General features: G+C 39.9%; 1 long non-coding RNA gene across 3 annotated transcripts; it reads left to right on the top strand.

Annotated features, from left to right (window-relative positions):
* Positions 1 to 988: 988 nt before the first annotated feature.
* LOC129347998 (uncharacterized) lies at positions 989 to 21,561 on the top strand. 3 transcript variants are annotated; one of them, XR_008600392.1, is made up of 7 exons: positions 2,692 to 3,415; positions 9,969 to 10,064; positions 10,423 to 10,572; positions 15,651 to 15,766; positions 18,067 to 18,192; positions 19,292 to 19,337; positions 19,524 to 21,561. It is a non-coding gene; the product is annotated as an uncharacterized LOC129347998 (long non-coding RNA). The 3 variants fall into 3 exon arrangements; XR_008600390.1 differs by having other exon boundaries at positions 2,693 to 3,415; positions 10,423 to 10,559; XR_008600389.1 differs by having other exon boundaries at positions 989 to 3,415; positions 10,423 to 15,766.
* Positions 21,562 to 23,093: the final 1,532 nt, after the last annotated feature.

Here is a 23,093-nt window from a genome sequence, read left to right as displayed (position 1 = left end):
TTGGTCATTGTGTGCCTCTTTGTGGTTACTTCAAAAGACTTTGTGGTTGTTTTGTGTTCTTTTTTTGGTCATTGTGTGCCTCTTTGTGGTTACTTCAAAAGACTTTGTGGTTGTTTTGTGTTCTTTTCTGGTCATTGTGTGTCTCTTTGTGGTTACTTCAAAAGACTTTGTGCTTGTTTCTTGTCTCTTTGCAGTCATTTTGTGTGTCTCTGTAAATGTTTTGGGTCCATTTTAGTTGTTTTGTGGCTCTTCGTGTTGGTTTTGTGTCCTTTTGTGGTCGTTGTGTCTCTGTGGTTATTTTAAATGTCTTTGTGGTTGTTTGGTGTCTTTTTGTGGTTGTTTGTGTCTTTTTGTGGTCATTTTGTGTTCCTTTGTAGTTAGTTTGCATCTCTGTGTTTGTGTGTCTCTTTGGCTGTTGTGCATCTCTTTGTGGTGGTTTGCTGTCCTATTGAGGTTTTGTGTCATTTTTTTGGTCATTTGTGTCCCTTTATAGTAATTTTGTATGTCTTTATGGTTGATTTGTGTCTCTTTGTGTTGGTTTTGTGTTCTTTTGTGGCCATTGTGTATTTCCTTTCGGTTGTTCCGCATCTCTATGATTTCTTTGTGCCTATTTGTGGTTGTTTTCTGTGTCCTTATCGTGCTTTTGTGTGCTTTTGCAGCCATTTTGGTATTTTGTTTGAGTTTTGGTCTCTTTGTGGTGGTTTTGTGTCTTTTTGTGGTAGTCGTGTGTCTCTTTCTGGTGGTTTTGCATGTCTTTGTGATCGTATTACATCTCTTTTAAGTTGTTTTGTGTATTTGTGGTCATTTTGTGTGTTTTTGTGGTCGTTTTTCATGTCTTTATGGCTGTTTTTAGCCTCTGTGTACAGATTCGGACAAACAATCGCACTGAATTAGAAAACCTCCTCATTCTATTGAATGTAGTCGGTCTGTGTTTGCAGAAATTTCGGCAATACAATCACCTGATAAAATGACTTTTTCTTTCTTGGTAACAGTTTGTGTTTCATTTAAACATCTGGTGCAAACATCAGGTCCAGTATTTAACATCTGGATTGCAGGTAAAGTCAGATATGTTGTATTTAATAAGAGATCAGGGTGATGTCAGTCACACAACACACAGACCTGTGTCTTATGTTCATAAGCTGATGTATCTGAACTCGCCGTCACTCCGTGGTCACGGCTGAGGCCTCACCTTGATGTTCTGGGCTCTCAGGACCTCCTGCTGAAATAACCTTTACCTCTGATACGGAGCTCAAAGTCTATTTGAACACATAAAAAGCAGCTCAACCTTTCAGGAAAATGTCAGCTGGGCTGTTTACAGTCTCGGAGACGTCTTCCACGGCGACGGGCACACGTATAGATTCCTGAAAGTGACGACTGACTCCCTGCTTTGGGTGTTTTGTCAGCGTTTAGTGTTTACCAGCTGTTTGTCCAAAAACAACACACACCCTCCTCTGATCACAGTCGTCTCTGGGAGCTGTAGGTTTTCATCATATGGCGTTACGTTGTGATGTGTGTGAGGGTGAAGACGCTGACAGGACGGTGACGGCGAGGCGTCTTTGTGTTCTTCGCATCAAACAGAACCCATTTACAGTCGACACCGTGATGAGAGTTTAGCGACACGACGCTCTGTAAACTACAGATCCGTCGCCTTAATGAACACAGACTTCAAACTCTCTGCTTCTGTCAGTTAACGTGAGTTTAAACGCAGGCGTCTGTTCGACTCTGACAGCAGCTCTGGATGACGAGCAGCCGGTCCTCTGGGACTCGTCGGTGTTAAAGTGTACAAACGACGGCCGCCGGCTTCACACGAATCATCGCAGAGAGTAAACGCTGTGACGAGCGTCTGTCAGCGATCAGGGAAATCAGAGCCGACAGCTGATGGACACCCAGAGAGATGTTTCCTGACGTCCGGAGGAACCGAAGACGAACAATCAGCGTTACTGTAGTTGGCAGGAAGAGCTGCAAGAAGTTCTCACATCTCAATACGACAGCGTGAAAAATGCTGTTAACAAGTAAATCACTGAAACCACGTCAGCCAGCATAAATCCCATAAATATAGAGGAGAAGGATGGCCCATTTGTGTCTCTTTGTGGTTGGTTTGTGTCTTTTTGTGACTGTTTTTGTATTTTGGTGTTTTTTTTGTCATCGTTTGCGCCCGTTTTTTGTCGTTTTGCATCTCTTTGTGGTTGTTTTTGTATGCCTTTTGTTGTTTCAGTCTTTTAGCAGTCCTTGTTTGTCTCTGTTTTACGTCTCTTTTGGCCATTTTTGTCACTCTTTAGTTGGTTTAGTCTCTTTGTGGTTGGTTTGTATCTCTTTTTGGTTGTATTGTGTCTCTTTTTTTTGTTTTGCATCTCTTTGGGCTGTTTTCACATGTTTGTAGTTGTTTTTGTGTCTTTATGGTCATTTCCGTCTCCTTTTATTTATTTATTTTTGCACTTCCTTGTGATTGTGTTGTGCCTCTTTGGGTTGCTTTTGTTTTTTTCTCTTTAGTTGTGTTAGTCTCTTTCTGATAGTTTTGTGACTCTGTATTGTCATTTTGTGTCTCTTTTTGGTCATTTTACATTCCTTAATGAGTATATAGCATTCCTTTGTGGTTGTTTTGTGTCACTTTTTGGTCATTTTGTTTCTCTTTGTGGTTGTTTGTTCGTATATTTATAGTTGTTTTACATCTGTTTGTGAGCGTTGTATCTTTGCTATTGTTTTGCAGCTTTTTGATGCTGTTTTAGTATCTTTATCATCTCTTTATGGCTGTTTTCGTATCGTAGTTGTTTTGTATCTATTTGGAGTTGTTTTGTATCTATTTGGAGTTGTTTTGCATCTCTGCATTGCTTTATGGCTGTTTTTATATCTTTGCGGTCATTATGCTTCTCTTCGTGGCTGTTTTTGTATATTTATAGTTATTTTGCATTTCTTCGTAGTTGTCTCGTGTCTATTTGTGGCTTTCATATCTTTGTGGTGATTTTGTGTGTCTTTTGTGGTGGTTTCTTCATTTAAAGCTTAAGTCTTTTGTAGTCTCATGGTTCAGCTTGAAAAACAGTTTACTTATAGTGCTAAATATGTCAAATGTGACAATATAGATAGAAAAACAAAAGCCCTTCTTCCTTTGTTGCCCTCATTACAATACTTCTGTCCACACGTCAGCCACTTGTGACAGCATGAAAAAGACAGTTTAAACTTTGCTTGTATAAATGTGCATTCATTTTGTAAGAAACTGATCGAAGTGAACTGAGTCAGATTAAGAAAAGTTCCTTCTCTTCCTGCTGATTCCACATCCAGTCTGTTCTGTGGAAAATATTAAATCTGTGAAAGTAGTTAAATTTACCTGACCTCTGTTATTTGCAGGGTTACACACCTCTTCATCTCGCCTGCATCCACGGACACCAGGAGATCATCCGAACTCTGATCAACACTTACAGTGAGTCCATCCTTCCCAAACCTTCTGATCCATATCTATGAACCTCATGACACCCATAATGTCCAAGTGTCAATGTGTCAAAAATGAAAAATATTACTTAAAAGCAGCATTTTCTTTGTTGTTGGATGGTTTGGATGAGGTGGAAGAAACATTCGTTTACGTGGCGTTTATCACTCAGATCATTATAAAGCAGAACCAGAGATGGAGACATTCAAGTATACATCTGTCTTCTCTACTTCATTTTCTGCTCTTTCTTTGCTGGTGTACCACAAGGCTCTGTATGAGGACCTCTGCTTCTTTTTTTTTAACTACACATACTCCCGCTTGGCAACATCCCCCCTAAATTCAGCTAAATATCAGTTTATATGCAGATGAGGCTCTGGTTTATGTTTCTATCCAGGCAGCATACTGTGATTATTAAAACTGCAAATAAATTGATGGTTTCTCCAGCTGCCTTGATGCTGCTGCTATAGAAACACAGAGGTAGGTTTCCAGAACAGGTTTGCAGCTTGTGAATCCACAGGATCTTTAAAGTCTCCTGGATACCCTCAGCCACAGAAAAGGAAATGGGATCTGGGTTTTGGTACTCATTATCATTCTGAGAAGTTACAGTGGCTGTGTGCAACTTAAGAAACATGAAATATATCAGTCATGACCTGATTAATATTCATCCAGGTAGAACAAACACAGTTTCTGATGGACAGAAACAACAGCTTTCTGTATATTTTTTACTGTTTATGCTACACTCTACAAAGGCTGCAGCAATATGAGTTTAATATGTGACTGAATCTACTTTAAAAGCATACAAATGACTCATGCATTTGCGGTTAAATTTCAAAAAGAACAAATTTATGAGGAACTTTTAATACAGAAGATCAAACTAAAAACGAAACAAATAAAACAGAACTTAAGACATGTTACGGTGGTGTTTTTTTTAATTACAAGAGGAATACACAATTAACCAGTGAGAATCTACCAAATAAGTTTCAGTCTACTAATGATTAGTGTGTATAAAAATCCATACATTTATTCAATATTTGCATTTAAATAGTGTGAACTTAAGCTAAAAATCTTGATGAAAGCTGGAAGGATTCATTGATTGATAAGTGATTAGTTGTCAACTATTAAATTGATTAAACTGTTTCAGTAATTTTATGTAAACTGTTTAAATTCTCTGTTTCCAGCTCCTTAAACGTGAATATTTTCTTGTTTCTTTCATCCCCTATGACAGTAAATTGAATATCTTTAGGTTGTGGACAAAACATTAGTCATCTTTGTAAAACATTAATTGATTTTTTTCACTATTTTCTGGCCAAATAACTAATCAGCTGCTGTTAGGAGACCATTGGAGGATGCTGCTTGTCATCTGTACTTGAAGAGCTGCTGAGTATCCTTGAGCATCGATAAATGAAAAGGCCAAGACTGACGGATAGAAGCAGCATTTTTACAGAAAGGGGATTTGTTTCAGTTTATTGATCACCTATAAATCAGAGCATATACTGAATATTAGCAGAAAACATCACCCATCTGTTCACTCTGAATGCAGAATGTAATTTAATTGGCAGGTCCAGCCTCTAACGTCGCCTCTGGAATAAGAAACGCGTGTTTTCCTTCCGCTCGGTCTGTTCTCGGTGAAGCTACATGTGAGGATTTTCTTCATATGAGGCTTCAAATTGATATTCACACACTGAGAATCAAACGGCGAGGGATTCTTCCTCTCCACGCCTCACAGACTCGCAGAGGTGAAGAAACCACTGATGCAAATCGCTGCTGCCAGACAAAAGACCCACCCAAAGCTCAGATTGACAGGTCCGGCCCGATCGCACACCTCCACCTCCTCCTCCGCCTCCCCGGGACGAGGCGAGGCAGGAGTTCATACGGCTGCTAATGAGGCCCGGCCGAGCCTGCAGACGCTCCATCATGGAGTCCTCATGATCCCTGCAGAGCGCCGGTTCCATTCCCCTTCTAGCTGCAGATCGCCATATGCTGCAAGTCAGAGCGGACCGCAGACGACACATGTGGTCCGCAGGGTCACAACGTGTTTCCATATGGAGAGGGAGGGGGCGGGGCCGCCGCTCAGAGACCGCCAAAATAAAACACCCAGCAGGACAACAGACCTGCCAATCAAACTGTATTTACTTAGCCACAAAAACTGGGTGTGTTCCAATATCCATGCTAACAAATACACTGTCTAAAACAAAATATTCATCTCTCCTTAGAAGATTTTCTCCTTTTATTGCCTTTAAACATTGATCTTGGTCAATTAAATTTGCCTTTTTTGACAAGAATTTGCCCCCAAAAAAGACTCTTTAATGTCAAAGTGAAAATAGATTTCTGCAAAGTGCTGTCAGTGAATTAAAACTTCAAATTAGGTGATTGCATAAGTATTCACCTTTTAAGTCAGTATTTAGTAGATGCACTAAACTACAGCATCTGGTTGTTGCAATTTTGCCACATTCTTCTTTAAAAAACTTTCCAGGATCTGTCAGGTTGAACAGGGATCATGAGGGAACAGCCCTTTTAAAATCAACCCACAACTTTTCTCAGCTGGATTGAGGTCTGGACTGTGACTCGGCCACTCCAGAACATTCAACTTGCTGTCTTTAAGCCATTTTGCGTATCTTTGGCTTTTTGCTTCAAGTCATTGTCTTACTGGAAAACAAATCTTCTGCATCAGGTTATCCACTAGAATTTTTCTAAACTTTGCTGCATTCATTTTACCCTCTACCGTTACAAGCCTTCCAGGACGCACTGCTGAGCAAAGCCCACATCATGATGCTGCCTCCACCGTGCTTCACAGTGGGATCCTGATTAAACAGCCCTTTTTCAAGTCCAGCTACATATTGTCAGTTGGATTAGGGTCTGGTCTCTGAATTGACCCCTCCAGAACATCCACCTTGTCTTTAAACCACTATGTGTAGCTTTGGCTGTTTGCTTCGCCTCATTGTCTTGCCAGAAAACAAATTTTCTTCCAAGTCTCAGTTTTCTTGCAGACTGTATCAGGTTGTCCTTCAGGATTTCACTGTACTTTGGTGCATTCATTTTACGCTCTATTTTTACAAGACTTCCAGGGCCTGCTGCCGAGACAAGCCCAAGTCATGATGCTGCCACCACCATGTTAAACAGTGGGTATGGTGTGTTTGTGATGATGTGCAGTCTTTAGTGTCTGCAAAACATAGCGTCTAATTGGATGGCCTAAAAGCTCAATTTTGGCTTCACCAAGCCAAAGAACCTTGTTCCAGTTGACTTTAGAGTCTCCCACATGCCTTCTAGTGAATTCTAGTCAACACTGACTATGAGCCTATTTCAACAGTGCCTTTGTTTTTGCTACTCTATCGCAAAGCTCTGACTGGTGAAGAACAGACAATAGTTGTTGTATTAACAGTTTCCAATCTCAGTGATTGAAGCTTGTAACTCTTTCAGAGGAGTCATAGGTGTCTTGGTGGCCTCCATCACTAGTCTGATTTCTTGTAATTCCTTCAGGGGAATCATCGTGTCTTGGTGGCCTCCATCACTAGACTCTTTCTTGTGACTACGCTCATTTTTTGAGGACGACCTGATCTAAGCAGATTTACACATGTGCCATATTCTTTCCAATTCTTAATGATGGATTTTACTGTCCTCCAATGGATTTTCAGTGACTTGGAAATTTTCTTGTATCATCCCCTGACTTTTGCTTTTCAGTAAACTTTTCACAGAGTTAGTCGGAGTGTTCTGTAGTTCTCATGGTGTAGTTATATCCAGGAGTACTAATACACCAGTGACTGGACCATCTAGATACAGGAGTCTTTATACTACTGTAAAGTCCAAGTAAATGGTAACGGAGAGCATGGCACAACCTAACACATTTTTTTGGCTAATTTGAGTTGGATAAATTGTCATTTTATACAAGCAACATACCCATCTCTGTTAAACGTGGACGATCAAAGTTTGTTTCCTGCTGTTCCTGGATGGTTCAGATGTTACAGCTTACCTCACATGTGATTTTATTTGTAATTAACAGATGTTTAATTGTAGAACTTACTGGAAAAGTCTGAACATAATTGTTTCAATGCACTTCTGTCTATATATTGTAGGTGGATACTGTTTGTGGGTCTATCTATGACAGATGGACATCCAAACATCTACCGTCTCAAAACTTTCGTCCAGTTACAGTTACAGGTTACTTTGAGGGAGCTGAATTTACTTCTATATTGAGAATAATGAAGATGTTTCTCCTGAACTCTTTAGAGATTAACTTAAACTTTTATTTTATGAACATAAAGTTGAAAAAGCTCATCTTCCAGGACCCTAAAGACTCCATATTTAAACACTTTGAAGAACGACTACATTTCCTTTGACGTGTTTTTGCTTTTTTGCTAATACTTCAGTACTTTGTTCCAGTCTGACTGCAGCGGTTTGGTTTCTCCTTTAAATAACGTAGGACAGACTTCCTGCTGCAGCTCCTCGGTTTCTGGTGGTCGTAGTGGAGATACAGTTTCAGGAAAAGTTTGTTTGGCCTCCTCGCTGCAGCGGAGTCGAGCTTTTATTTCTCCGAGAAGCAGCAGAAACTGTGTTTGAGGCCGGTGGGTGGAGTGACGGTGGGAGTTAAACTGTAGCTAATGACCAGGGTCGGTTACCGGCTGTAACCATTAGCAGCCTCCAGCCTCCTCAGATGGGATATGAACACGAGCAGCATGTGTCCTGATTAAACTTAGGAGCTTCTACACAAACACTTTCTTCTACAGCAAAAAGAAAATCCTGGTGCATCAAGTATTCAGTTCATACAATAAAACAAAATACTGCAGTGAAACAGTACTGCAAAAACAAAATTTTAGGAAGTCAAAAGGGGAAAGTTTAGGCGTTTTCTAAATAAAATGTATTTAAATGATTTAAATTGATTGTTGCATATTTTTTCTTGCATTAATACATAAATTCTGCAGATTACAAACTGGAATAAAGCATACATCATTTGTAAATTCATCATATTTATTGGGAAAAGTAACTGAAGGTGTCACTGAAGTGGAGTTAAAAAGTGGAATATTTCTCTCAGACTAGAGGTGTAAATTTGCAGAAAACACAAATACAAGTACTTCAAAGTGGTTAAAACGTACTGTGGTTGAGTAGATTTACTAACTGGAAGCAAATACAGAGTCATTTTAGGAAACTTTTGTCATTTTGGAAAGGTTTTAAAGCAATTCTGACAAGCTTGAGGTATTTTGGATGGTGTTTTTTTGTTGGACAAATTATGAGACATTCTTGGCAATATTTAAATCATTTTGGCCAAACTGAAACAGAAAACACATCCAGGGTACCAATGATGGTTTCTATGACTCTGTGTCATTACAGAGACACTAAACTGGTGTGGATTAGCTGTTGAAACTATGATACATCCCATAATACTGATGTTCGGACTTGGTTGCAGTAAAAAAATCATGCTGAACAAAATCCAGATCAAATTGTGAGTCATTTTGGAACAGTTTTGAGGCAATTTGGATAAGTTTGATGTAGTTTGGACATTTTGCGTGTCTTATTCTGGACAAATTATGAGACATTCTTGGCAAAATGTTCATAATTTTGGCCAAGCTGAAAAAAAACACATACAGGGTACCAATGATTGTTTCTATGATATTAAACTGGTGTAGTTTAGCTGTTGAAACTATGATACATCCCATAACACTGATGCTCAAAGTTGGTTTTAGTAAAAAAAAAAAATCCTGCTGAACAAAAAGCAGATTTAGTCTTTAGACTGTGACACCTGGAGTCTGAAAGTTTCATGTGTCTGTCTACTGAACTGATGAAGTTATGAGGCTCTGAATTGATGGAATGTGAAATTTCAAACCACTTCTATGGACTTCAAGGATGCTTAACTCTGAAAATATTCATAGTTTGAAGGTAAAACTCGGCATGGATTCAATAAATATACCAGAGTTACTGTAGATAAAGAATCAGCTGATTCTGAGGAGGTCTTATGGAGGAACTGATTGATTCTCTCAGATAAAAACTGAAGAATCTCTTGAGTAAACCTGCCGTCATTCATCCTGCTGTTGGTTTTCAGTTACAAGGAGCTGTTGACCTTTCCTCCCCTTCTCTCACCCGCCTCCCCTCGGTCTCTTATCTCTAATAATTACCCTCCTCCTCTCAGTGACTCTCCTGAGGCGTCTTCAGCTTCGTTCTGAGCCTCCTGTTAATGGAAGGTAGATAAATTCAAACTGGTTCACTGGGATTGATGGTGTTAACTAATTTTCCACCCAGATCCCTGCAATAAACTCTGAATCATGATAGAACGCATGGAAATATTTACATTTTTACAAACTCTACAATCTCTGCTCATCATCAGTAGAAAGATGTTTCACCATGATGAATGTATCTTCCAACAACTTCCTCCTCTGTTCACTGTTTCTCATTGCAGAAACCAACGGGTGACGTCACAGGTGCTACGTCCATCTTTATATACAGTCCATGGTCTATACCATCTTTAATCACCACAATGAACAGGTTTTCAGGAAGTCATATACCCTCAGTTACGTCTATATCATCTTTAACATCTGTAACATGCTTTTCTCTCTGTCAGACGCTAAAACCAACATCAGAGATTATCACGGGAAAAGAGCTGAACACTACTGGAGCGGTAGCAGCGACGTCTTCAACAAACCCGGCTCTCAGTCCGGTCAGTCATTTTATTATACCTGACTTGTTTATATTTTTTTTTCCTGCATTGGTTTGTCAGAAGTACTACAGAGTTACTGCAATGTTACAGTACTGCAGTACAGTACTATTGTGTTTTACCTCAGTCTTGTTCAAATATTTCATTGTTACAGTACTGCAGTGTTACTTCAGTCAGACTGAAGTACTGAAGTGTTTCAGTGCTGCAGTATTACCTGAGTGAGACTGAAGTATTTCAGTGTTAAAGTGCTGCAGTATTACAGTATTGCAGTGTTATATTACTGTAGTATTCCCTCAGTGTAGTTGAAGTATACAGTTTTCACAGTACTGCAGTACCACCTGTGTTGTCGTTGTGTTTTCAGGCAGGTTCAGTCGCAGTCGGAGGACTCAGCGTTACGTTCTTCCTCTGCTGTTGTCTCGATCTCGTAGTCAGGGTCAGCTTCACCTGGACTTCGGGACGCTGCCTCAGTCGACGTCACATGATGCGTTGGACCTCTACGTATGACCTCACTGTTCTGGTGGAGGCCCTGCCCACTAAAAAAATCTAAATGATGCTCCTATGGGACTTTCTATCACAAAGATGTTACTTTTTTTGCTTGAAATTTTGAGTAACTTCAAAAATTTCAGATAAAAAAACCCCAATTGACTGTAAATTTAGACTTTCTTTTACAAAAATTTTTCTGCTTGAATTTTTTCCAGATTTCCAAAATTTGGGCAATAAAAAAACCTAAATTATGCATCAATTTTGGCATTTTATGACAAAAATGTTACTGTTTTGTTTGAAATTTGCTATATTTGGGGATAAAACTATCCAAATTTTGTGGCAATGTTGACTTTCTGTAAGAAAAATACTTGCAATTTTGAGTGATGTCCAAAAAAATCTAAACTATGCATCAATTTTGACGTTTATAACAAAAATGTTGCTGTTTTGCTCAAAAATTTAAGTTACTTCAAAAATTTGGGAGACAAAAAACATAAATTGAGCATAAATTTGGACTTTCGTTTACAAAAATGTTACTTTTTTTGCTTGAAATTTTGGTGATTTCCAAAATTTGGCGCTAAAATGATCTAAATTTTGTGGCAGTGTTGACTTTCTGTCACAAAAATTGTTACATTTTTGCTCAAAATTTGGAGTGACTAGCAAAATGTTGGACTTAATCATTTAAATTATGCAGCAATTTAAACTTTCTATCAGAGACATGTTTCTTATTTACTTGAAATTTCATGTGTTAGAAAATTTTGTGATGAACAACCTAAACTATGCAGCAATTTTGACTTTCTATCACACAAATGATCAATTTTAGCTAAAAAATTTCACTCGTTATAAAGTAAGTCACTTTTCTTCTTCGTAAAATGACAGTTTTTGTGGCAGAAATGGGCTTCCATACCAATGAGTGTTTTTTGTTGTTGTCTTTTGGGGAGTGAATGGATTTAAATGGACTATAAACAGTTTTATTGATTCAATGCAGTTTGATTGAAGAGCAAAAGTTGTTTTTTCTAGTAATTTAATGTTCTAAATGTTAATTTCTGACTGTATTTGAGTTAAAATATAGATATATTTGTATTTGCCACTCCGTGAAGCCGATAGTGTTGAATCTGTGGAAGGAATGGTCTGTAAATGTTGGACTCGTCTCGTCCTCCCTCCTATAAATGTCTTCATTAACTTCCGGTCCATTGGCTGCTGACAGCATAAAGCTCATTATCTGCTTTAATAAGGCGAAGCAGCAGCGTTTGTGTAAATGATCAGCAGCAGCTAATAACAAGCGCTCACTCTGCTTAATGTGCTGCAGTCCAGCTGTGACTAAAGGCCACCGAGCAAAGCAGCACTCAGCTAACGGGAACATGAAGAACATAAAGAACATAAAGAACGTGCAGAATGTAGAACAGATCCAGCATGCATCATCTGCAGAACAATGAGGTGTGAGCAGCTCCACTGAATCCACAGAAGAAGAAAATTCTCCAGAAAAGGAGATGAAATGTCAGAAAACATCTCATTTTAATTATCAGAGGTTTCACTTGATGCCTAAATAATACAAACCTTAATATAAAATCAGCTCTTTGGGTTTTTTTATCTTAATTTTTTCTGTATTTCTGGTTTTGGTCACCATCTCACGAATCGCTTGAAATTTTGAGTTCAAAATTGTGGTTTCTAAATGAAAAATTGAAAAAATAATTGCGAAAAACCCACAAAATAACAAAAAAAAATGGAATGCTTCATTGTTTTTTCAATTTTTGATTGTCACACGAAATTGTTTTCCCATTTTTGGAGATAAAAAACAAACTGAGCATAAATTTTGACTTTCTTTTACAAAGATGTTACTTTTTTTGCTTTAAATTTTTGTTGATTTCCAAAATTTGGAGATAAAAAAAGATCTTAGACACTGCTCAGAGTTTGGAGGGTTAAAAGTGTTGCCTCATCATTAACTACTACGTTTTTTGCCTCTGCAAACTTTTTCTCTCTACTCTGCTGATCATCCATAGAAAGATGTTTCTCCATGCTGAATGTATCTTCCAACAACTTGCTCCTCTGTTCACTGTTTCTGAGCCATGCTGCATTTATTTCATTCATCCAGGAGGTTGGATGGTTTTCCTCTCAGTCTCTCTGGGGAAACACTGCCTGCAGTTCAACCTAAAAGCTCTCAGTTGCACAGAGGAGCTCAGATTTTTGATTTTTGATTTTTTTTTTTTTTTTTTTTTTACAGAATCTGGTGTAAACACTTTATAGTTGGAGATTTTTTAAATGAGACATGCAGATGTTGATGTAAGTTTGATAAAATATTCCAATTTTAATCTTAGATTTGTGTAATTTTTGTGACTGAGTAGGTTTTCTGTGTTTATAGAATAAAATAGAAGATTTTTTATTGTCAGTTTTCTCTCTATATCCAGAACATCTCTCTCACACTTTTGTATTAGCGTCATACATTTAAAAAAGGTTCAAAATACCGTATAAATAAATAAAATAAAGTAAAATATATAAAAATCAGCCTATGAACTGGCGGTAGTGCCGTATAGTGGCAGCTTATTGAGGTGGTTCCTGCAGAGTTTTCAGGTCCTTAACAGACCAGAGTCTCAGCCATGACCTCATGACCAGATTGATCGCTCTGCGAATCGCCGCCAAGGCATCAATCTGCGTTTACAAGCTCATTTCCTATCGAGAAGCAGCGTTTTACTGCCCTGCGCTGCCGTTAATTTCCCCCGCTCAGCTCATCAACAGCTATTTAGCAACAAAACATGTGACGAAGAAGCCTTTTCAGGAGCCGAGTGGTTGCCTGGAGTGTTCATGTCGCCGCACAAAGAGGCGTTTTGGGAGGAAAACCGACGTCTCAACAATGTGGCGACCTCCGACCTCAGCGGTGAACTCTGACTCTGCTGTTTTCCCACAGCTGTCAGTGCTCACAAAGCCCGTTAAGAGGCCGGCCGGTGAGGACGAGAATGAAAACAGAGCCATTAACTCGTCGCCGGGTCATTGTTGGGTCCAGAGTGGCCGTCGCCATGACGCCCAGTCAGTGGGAAACGAGGCCTAATGAGCTAAAAAAAAAAAAAATGACATCAAAGGTTTACAAAGTGACGCAACGGAGCAGCCTGTGATGTGCTGCCACCTGCAGCCCGAAGGGAACGTTGGCTTTGTTCAGAGACACTTTAATGTGCAGCACTGGAACCTCGACCAGCTGAGAACTCAACAAAGCTTTAAATTGCACCAGTTGTCCAAATAGCTTTTTAGCTGTTTAATTAATCTAATTATCAGGTTTTATCATTGCAGGGTGCTAGCTGATCCTTTAAGTGTTTTGGTTTTAGATTTTAAAATAAATGCCTTCAAAAGTCTTATTTGTAATTATGAAAGTCAAAGGATTCAAAGTTCAGTCCAAAGTTCTTATTTTATTGTTTTTTCAATCAATTATTTTGTCTATGAAGGGCCTGTAAATGGCGAAAAACACCAAGTTAACATTTTTAAATATCTTGTTACATCTGATTGATGTTAAGATCTTCCATTTACTATAATGTGCTACAAGAAAGAACATCAAATCCGCATATTTGAGAAGATAAACAGCATTTCTTTTGATATTTTTGCTTTGTATATGACTTACCAAATGCTAATTAGATTTTCTGTAATCAGCTAATTAACTAGTCGTCGCAGATACATCTTTCTGTGGAAGAAAACAAGATTCAATTAAAGCTGCAAGCAGCGTTGGACGGGTCCTCGCATCCATGCTCGTCGTCGAATCCACGCACGTCCACCAGGTGGCGCTGCGACCGAGAGTGTATATTGGCCTATGGATGTGATCACGTCCGCACTCTGATGACACATATAACATTTCAGGCAGATCGGACCATGTCCAGGCTAGTTATAGAGCTTTTCCTTCTATCCACCAGGTGGCGTTATGACTGTGGCTGTATTTCAGCATGTGAATGTCATCAGGGCGGGACTCTGATCATACATGTAAAGTTTGAGGCAGATTGGAGCATGTTTAGGGCAGTTACACAGCAGTTGATGTGTCATGTCGAAGCATCAAAGTTTGGGAGCCTGCCATGGCCACGCCCTCAGACTTTTGTGGAGCATTTTGATAACTTTTGATCACCCATGCCTGGAGTACATCCTGGCTGAATTTCATATCTGTCGGTGTTACCCTGTTTGAGTTGATAGCTTTTCAAAATGTCTCAAAATGACCCAAAATTGAAGGTTGGTGTTAAATTCTAGAAAGAAGAAGAAGATTAAAGAAAGAAAATACATAAAAAAGAAGCAATTAAATAAATGGGAAAAAGTTAAGACAATTAAACTTTTATAAAGTATGGGGGGAAAAAAGATGTAAGAAATTAAAGAATTGTATTTAATAAATAAACAGGAAATTTGTAAATAAGTGTTGTAGTCTTTTGCAGTTAATTGATGGATAGGCGTAGTGAGAGACAGCCAGACAATGGGGTAGAAATAAGAATGAGAACAACTAATATAGCACAGGGTTGCGAGCGGGAATCGAACCAGGGCCTCAGCATCGAGGACCAACTACATGCGTCAGTGGCTTAACCCGCAGAGCTATATGATCACACATGTTGGCTGTCAGCAAAGGTGTATCAATCCAATAGAAAGTCTAGGGGTAGGGTTCGGGTTACAGAGGAAGGTCCTGACAGTAGCAATGTACCAAAAACATGGATATAAAATTATACATTTTTTCATAATTTAATATTAAGTCACACTAGCCAAAAAATTCTTAGAATAAAGTTGGGGTTTTTCCTTCAGCCGTTGTGGTTGCACTGTACCTTTAGGTTATCTAGATCTACAACGGCTGAAGGAAAAACCACGGATTAATTTCTCAGAATATTCGGCTGCTTAGTATTAACATTAAAAATATTTATGTGTAATATTAATTACCCTATTTTTTTCATTGCAACTGTAAGGACCTTCCTCTCCAACCCTAACCCTACCCCTAGACTTTCTATTGGATTAATACACGTTTTCAAGACCAGAACATGTGTGGTCATGTAGCTCTACGGGTTACGCCTGTGATGTTCAGGACTCATTCTTGTATTTTACACTCTCTGATGTTTTCTTTTCTTCATGTCTAGTGTGTGAATCATTTCTGGTTTGTCTCTTCAGTGTCTCATGTGGCCCTGCAGCTTCTCCTCCTCCACCTCCTCCTGAAGCCTTCATCTTCTTCATCATCAGCTGCTCAGTGACTCTGTTGGACGTCTCACCGTGTGGCAGCAGCTCAGGTCAGTGGTGAAGATCCTCTTTATCAGCTCCACACCCACAGACGTAGTGAACGCAGCGTCTGTTGTTGTGCTAATAAGAAGCTGCATCTGAGCAGCAGCAGCTCTGTTCACTCCAGCCTCAGTCACACATGGAGTCAGAACAACACTCTGTCAGAGCTGATTCCTCAATGTTAGATCTGATTAATCTCTCTCTAGTAACAGGTTATGTACCACAGGCTTTTAAGGTTGCTGTAATCAAACCTTTACTTAAAAAGCCCACTCTAGATCCAGATGTTTTAGCCAACTATAGACCAGTTTCCAACCTCCCATTTCTCTCCAAAATTCTGGAAAGAACAGTTGCAAATCAATTATGTGAACATTTACAAAGGAATAGCTTGTTTGAAGAGTTTCAGTCAGGCTTCAGAGTGCATCATAGCACAGAAACAGCTCTGGTGAAAGTTACTGATGACCTTCTCATAGCGTCAGATAATGGACTGGTCTCTATACTTATTTTATTGGACCTTAGTGCAGCATTCGATACAATCGACCACAAACTTTTATTACAGCGACTAGAACATTCTATTGGCATTAAAGGGACAGCACTGGACTGGTTTAAATCCTACTTATCAGACAGGTTCCAGTTTGTGCATGTCAACAATGACTCTTCTGAGCATACTAGGGTTAATCATGGAGTTCCTCAGGGTTCTGTCTTAGGACCAATACTGTTCACATTATACATGCTTCCCTTAGGCAACATTATTAGGAAGCACTGTATTAATTTCCATTGTTATGCTGACGACACTCAATTGTATTTATCTATGAAGCCAAATGAAACTAATCAGCTAGCTAGACTGCAAGATTGTCTTAAGGACATAAAGACCTGGATGACCTATAATTTCTTACTACTAAATTCAGACAAGACTGAAGTCATTGTATTTGGCCCCAAACATCTTAGAGAATTGCTTTCAAAGCATATAGCTACTCTGGATGGCATTACATTGGCCTCCAGTACTACTGTGAGGAACCTCGGTGTTATCTTTGACCAGGACATGTCCTTTAACTCGCACATAAAACAAATCTGTAGGACTTCCTTTTTCCACCTGAGAAATACTGTGAAAATCAGGAACATCCTGTCTCAGAGTGATGCAGAAAAACTAGTCCATGCATTTGTTACTTCTAGGCTTGACTACTGTAATTCCTTATTATCAGGTTGTCCCAATAGCTCTCTGAAATATCTACAGCTGATCCAAAATGCTGCAGCCAGAGTACTGACGGGAGTTAGCAAGAGAGATCATATTTCTCCTATATTGGATTCTCTTCATTGGCTTCCTGTTAAATCTAGAATAGAATTCAAAATCCTTCTTCTGACATATAAAGCTCTTAACAACCAATCTCCATCATATCTTAAAGACCTGATAGTACCATATTATCCTAGCAGAACTCTTCGCTCTCAGACTGCAGGCTTACTTGTTATTCCTAGAATCTCTAAAAGTAGAATGGGAGGCAGAGCCTTCAGTTATCAGGCGCCTCTCCTGTGGAACCAGCTCCCAGTTTGGGTTCGGGAGGCGGACACCCTCTCTATTTTTAAGACCAGGCTTAAAACCTTCCTTTTCGACAAAGCTTATAGTTAGGGCTGACTGGGGGACCCTGACGGGGTATGCTGGTGTTTTCATTTGCACAACTGACTTCCCCTCTTGACGTCCCTTTAGTTTGCCCCTAGTTATGCTGCTATAGGCCTAGACTGCTGGGGAACCTCTCTTGATGCACTGAGCCCTTCTCTAACTACCTATGTATTTACTACATATACCATTATTGCATTACATTCACTCTGTTTCTTTCTGTGTCCTTTCTCCGAGTGTCCCTGGTCCCAGAGCTGGATGCTGGATGCTTCAGATGTGTGGCTGTGTTTTATGGTCCTTGTGTCCCACCCCCCCACCTCTCTATCTCTACCCCTCTATCTCTACCTCTACCCCTCTATCTCTACCTTTCTACCTCTTCTGTCCCTCTCAACCCGCCCGGCCAGCAGGCAGATGGTTCCCCCCACATTAGAGCCGGATTCTGCTCGAGGTTTTTTTCCCTGTTAAAAGGGTGTTTTCCTTGCCACTGTCGCCTTTTGGCTTGCTCTGGGGGTCAGGCTTATGGGTTCTGTAAAGCGTCTCGAGACAATTTGACTGTAATTGGCGCTATATAAATAAAATTGAATTGAAAATTGAATTGAACTGAGAGCTCTCAGCAGTTTTCTACCCATTTAAGAACAGGACAAACCGAGCAAGCTGTTGTATCGATTTGTCCACGATTTCCTCTCGTGTGTCCATTTTAAGGAGTTTGCAGTCAACCAAGGCCGACTCAGAATCACTCCCACCGGGAAGATCTGTGAAGGAAGGTCCACCCGGCTGGTCCAGAAGCTCCGGTCCAGCAGAGCAGCGTCAGGACGGAGACGTAACCGGGTGAGTTAACTAGAGAGGCGACACATTCACATAGAAAATCCAACAATTCCTTCTGTTTTTACAGTTTGTGACTCTGGTAAATGGTGTCATTTTTCAAAGCTGGTGGGTTTTGGGCTTCACAGATTGAACCTAAATGCTTTTCTTAAACAAACTGCTGAGCTGCTGCACAGTGAAATGTTTGAGTGGAGCTCAGGATGAAAGCATCAGAGCTGTTTTACATGTTTTTATGTTCAGCTAATATCATTTCCTCTGGACAATGTTTGTGGTGTTAGAAGTGGACGTTTGTAGGGAGTTTTCAGTTGTAATACTTAAATGCATAAATATTTGCAGTGGTGGTTTCACTGCAAGCATCTACTGATGTCACCAATGAAGTAAATAAAAACAGCATTTGTTGAACTTTACGCCTCTCAGTGTCTGCAGTTAGTTTAGCTGAATCAATGCAAAGATATTTCTATTTTTCTACATGACAGGAATGTCAGTGAAATCCAAATGCTAAGAATAAACAAGTGATCTGCCTGGTCACAGATCCCACTTTAATCCAAAATAAAGACTTTGCAAGGAAATGAACTTGAAATATGAGCCACCAGTAAAAGTTGTGATCAGGCAGAAGGGCCTGTATTTTATCTTTGGAGAAGTTTAACATGTAAGTTTGTGCAGCTGATCAGTGGTGAGGCCTGTGGATGACTGGAGATGTGTGTGGACACTTAGACGAAGCAGCAAATGTGTTGAAAATGAGTTGTCTTCTCAGAGTCTTGAAGATGTTTTGTCAGAGCTAAGAAAGAAGTAAGAGATCCTGCAGGTGATTGTTGAGTGGTGTTGAGGAATTTGAATGTAGAGGAATAGCAAAGAGATTTTGAAGATATTTAAGCCATAAGTTGTATTTTATTTGTTTGCTGTTCTCTCCCATTTGTAGTGAAGAGAAGTGATTTGACATGAAGAATGTGATTTGTGTGGCTTTGAAATTGTGTTAAAATGTAAAAATGAGTGATGAGGAGAAGAGTGTGACTTTTTAGTATTGTGTTTTTTAGCGTGTTCTTTAAAAGTTGTAGGTAGATTATCTTCTTTTTTTGATTTTGTGGATTGTTTTTTTTTCTTTCAGTGTTGATGTCACCGCCTTGACGAATAGAAGAAAAGCCTGTATTTGGGTATGTAGGACTGGTAGTCCAGAGGTAGTGGTGGTAGTTTGGAACCTGGAGACTGCAGGTTCAATCCCCCACCCTGCTCAAGCTTTTTTTTTTACATTTGGGCAAAATTTGCCAAAAATCTTCTTGAAAGACAGGTGCCTTCGTGCCTTGCTTATGGGTAAATCTCCATGTTTTCCCTCTTTCCAGGGTCCAGTCCAGTGACACTCCACTCCACAGACCACAACCTTTCCACAAGGTTCCCAGCGGGGATTCGAACCGTGACCATCCACATGACAGACACACACCCTCTGTGTGAGCTATCTGTCACACAAGGTCCCTGGTGGAGTTTGTTGTAATGATGCTTGCAAGAGGTTGTCATGCAGCCAAAGTGTAAAAAGAGCCTTGAGCTGGATTCCAACCAAGGACCTCCTGGATGAGACGCAGATAACTTACCACTGCACTATCCTTCCTACTGGGTGTAGCTGTTAGTTTTCGTAAATGATGGTACACAAAAGTATTAAGGAAGTGAAGATAATAAAGGTACTAAGGTACCGGGGAGGCAAAAAACTTACCTCTACACCACCTGTCCTACAACATGTTGCTCTAACTTTGCTTAAATGATGCTATCAATTAGTACTGGCGCAACCAAACGACAAATAAAAGGTGTGAGTGGAGATCTGAATCATGTGAGGTTTGTTTGAGACTGAATACACCTGATCTCATCTGATCTGCAAAGCTAAGCAGGGTTGGGCCTGGTTAGTATTTGGATGGGAGACTACCTGGGAATACCAGGTGCTGTAAGCTTTTTACTTCTCCTCACAACCTGAACAACACACTGCTAGCGACAGCTATCAACTAAAACCTCTTGGTTTCTTTATTATACACTCTATGAGGTGGATAAGCTGCAGCTCATGCTGATTTATTGCTGCTTCTGGTTGGAGCCAAAGAACAAAGGCTTCACCTGTTGGAGCAGCTGATGTCCTGCAGCCTCTTCACCACAGAAAGCCTCTGACAGCTTCAATTCTTTACACTCTGACTGCAAGACACCAATCACATAGGAACATTTACATGTATGGAACAAAGAGCTGAGCTGACACTCAACATATGTTTGAGCATTTATTGATAAAGACATTCAAACATGTCTAGAGATAGAACACCAACGCACGGTGTAAGAAAGGTCAGAACAGACTTCACCTGCTCAGGAAACTGAGGTCCTTCGGGGTGCAGGGAGCAATTCTGAGGACCTTTTATGGTTGTGTGGTGGTATCAGCCATCCTGTATGGACTGGTCTGCTGGAGCAGCAGCATCACGGCTGCAGACAGGAAGAGACTAAAGAAACTGGTTAAGAAAGCAAGCTCTGTCCTGGGCTGGTGGTAGACAGGAGGATGATGACAAAGCTGTTGTCTATCATGGAGGACATCTCCCACCCCCTGCAGGAAACAGGACCATCACCGGAAGCTCCTTCAGGGACAGACTGCTTCACCCACGATGTTTGAAGGAGGTCCTTCCTTCCTGCAGCAGTCAGACTGTGTTCAATCAAGCCTGCTCCCAGTAGTTCAGATCACCCATGAAGTAACTGCAATAAAATGTAAATAAGTCAATATGTGCAATTTCACAGGGTTTTTTTTTTTACAAGCATTTCTATTTCTTCTCTAAGGAGAAAGCATCTATTTATATCTGTGCACTGAGTGCTGCTTTTTTTTTTTTTTGAACTTTTTTTCCTATCTGCTACTGCCACACTGAAAATTTCCCCACTGCAGGATCTACCTATCCATCCATCTATCTATGGTCCATCTACCTCCCTACCTATCTATCCATCCATCCATCCATCCATCCATCTATCCATCCATCTATCCATCCATCCATCCATCCATCCATCCATCCATCCATCCATCTATCCATCCATCCATCCATCTCTCTCACAGGTGTGGGGGTTGATTCACCTGTTCTCAATCACCTTAATCCACGAAGGCCCGGTTCTTCATTCTTCCGCTCTCTGCCAGACCAGAGACTTTGAAACCAGAACCTTTCTCCTACAATTAGTCTGGTTTCCCCTTTTTGTTTTCACCTTGGTTTAGTTATCCTTTCTGTGTTGGTTTTAGTTTCATTCGTTAAATAAACTCCTTGTAATCTTTGACCTGTGTCTGCAGATGTCCTGTGACACCAATGATCCCATCTGATATTTAGCATGTTTTCAATTATTGGTCCCATTTCTTAAAAAAAAAAAAAAAAAAAAAAAAGCCCCCTGAAATCTGATCAGATAAATGAATGTGAAACTACTTTGGGTCTGCTGCAGCTGCCTCCCTCTGATCTTTGTCCTGCCCACAGCACAATCTGATCAGTGAAACACTGAAGGACAACTTCAGCATGTAAAACATAAATAAGCAAAGGCTGCAACTCGTGATTATTTTAATTTTAACTTAACTTTATGTGCTGTTCAAAAACTTTATTTTTTCTGCAAATGTGTAGTGATTCCAAATCTTGGTTATTGATCTCCTTGATTACAAAAAAAATCTGTATCGACCCGGAAAAAAAACAAACATGTCAGGCACCCTATGATGTTAACTGTTTGCCTGAATGTTTTTGTTTAAAATCCTCAGTAATAACCTTTGACTGGTTGCTCTTAACCCTGTAAAACTCACTGCTGCAAAAATACAACATCAGCTTATTTTTTAATTACTATTTTCTATTATATATATCTGAAATAAACCCTAATCTGTGGGTCTGACAGCAGCGTGAGGTCAAAGAAGCTGCCATCAGCTGCTGCACTTCTGTCCGTCCAGCAGATGGAGCCATGGAGCTGCAGTGAAGTGAAGAGCAGCACAAGGCAACCACCACTTCCATCCACTGACGCATTCAATTTGACTGACGCTAATGTTTTATTGACTTCCAACCACTAAACCAATATGATCACTGATGCACTGAGCTGAAGAAGTAATGTTACATTTCAAACATAACTGGGGAAATAACCGAAACTTCTTCCTTAGGAAAGGAGAAAGTATAAGAGTATAAAGGCAGTGCAAGAATAAATAAGAAAAAAACGGTGCAAAAATCGCCCATAGCATTATATACAGATGACTTCATTCTTAAAAAAAAAAAAAAAAAACAACAAACATGTAGAAGACTATATACAGAGGATCAGGTTTCAGGTATAGATGGATCGACAGATGAATCCTTACTGTGAAAATATTTAAAGACATTGAACATTGTGCAATATAAGGTCAGTCAGCAGCCTCAGTTCATGCACCAAGAAAACTTTTATGCATTTTTTAAAAATAAATTTTCTCCATTTACAAGGCAGGGAGATAACCGAAACTTCTTCCTTAATAGTTCCTGTTTAGTTTGTATGCTGTGGTGTCAGGATTACTACACGTGGAAATGAATATCAAATTAAAATCATTTCCATATCTTGACAAGTTGTTGCGATCAAAAAGTAAACTAAAGCTGCAAGCAGCGTTGGACGGGTCCTCGCATCCTTGCTGGTCGGCGAATCCACGCACATCCACCAGGTGGCGCTGCGACCGAGAGTGCAGGTCGGCCTATGGATGCGATGAGGGCTGGACTCTGATCACACGTGCAAAATTTCAGGCAGATTGGAGCATATTCAGGCTACTTCTAGAGCTTTTCCTGTCCATCCACCAGGTGGCGCTGCGACCGAGAGTGTATATTGGCCTATGGATGTGATCAGGGTCAGACTCTGATCACACGTAAAATTTCAGGCAGATCGGACCATGTCCAGGCTAGTTATAGAGCATTTCCTTCCAACCACCAGGTGGC

This window comes from Amphiprion ocellaris, chromosome 3 (genome assembly GCF_022539595.1).
Source record: "Amphiprion ocellaris isolate individual 3 ecotype Okinawa chromosome 3, ASM2253959v1, whole genome shotgun sequence".
In the NCBI taxonomy this organism is placed as follows: Eukaryota; Metazoa; Chordata; class Actinopteri; family Pomacentridae; genus Amphiprion; species Amphiprion ocellaris.
The sequence above is the reverse complement of the archived record's forward strand: the minus strand, read 5'-3'. Positions and strand labels throughout refer to the sequence as shown.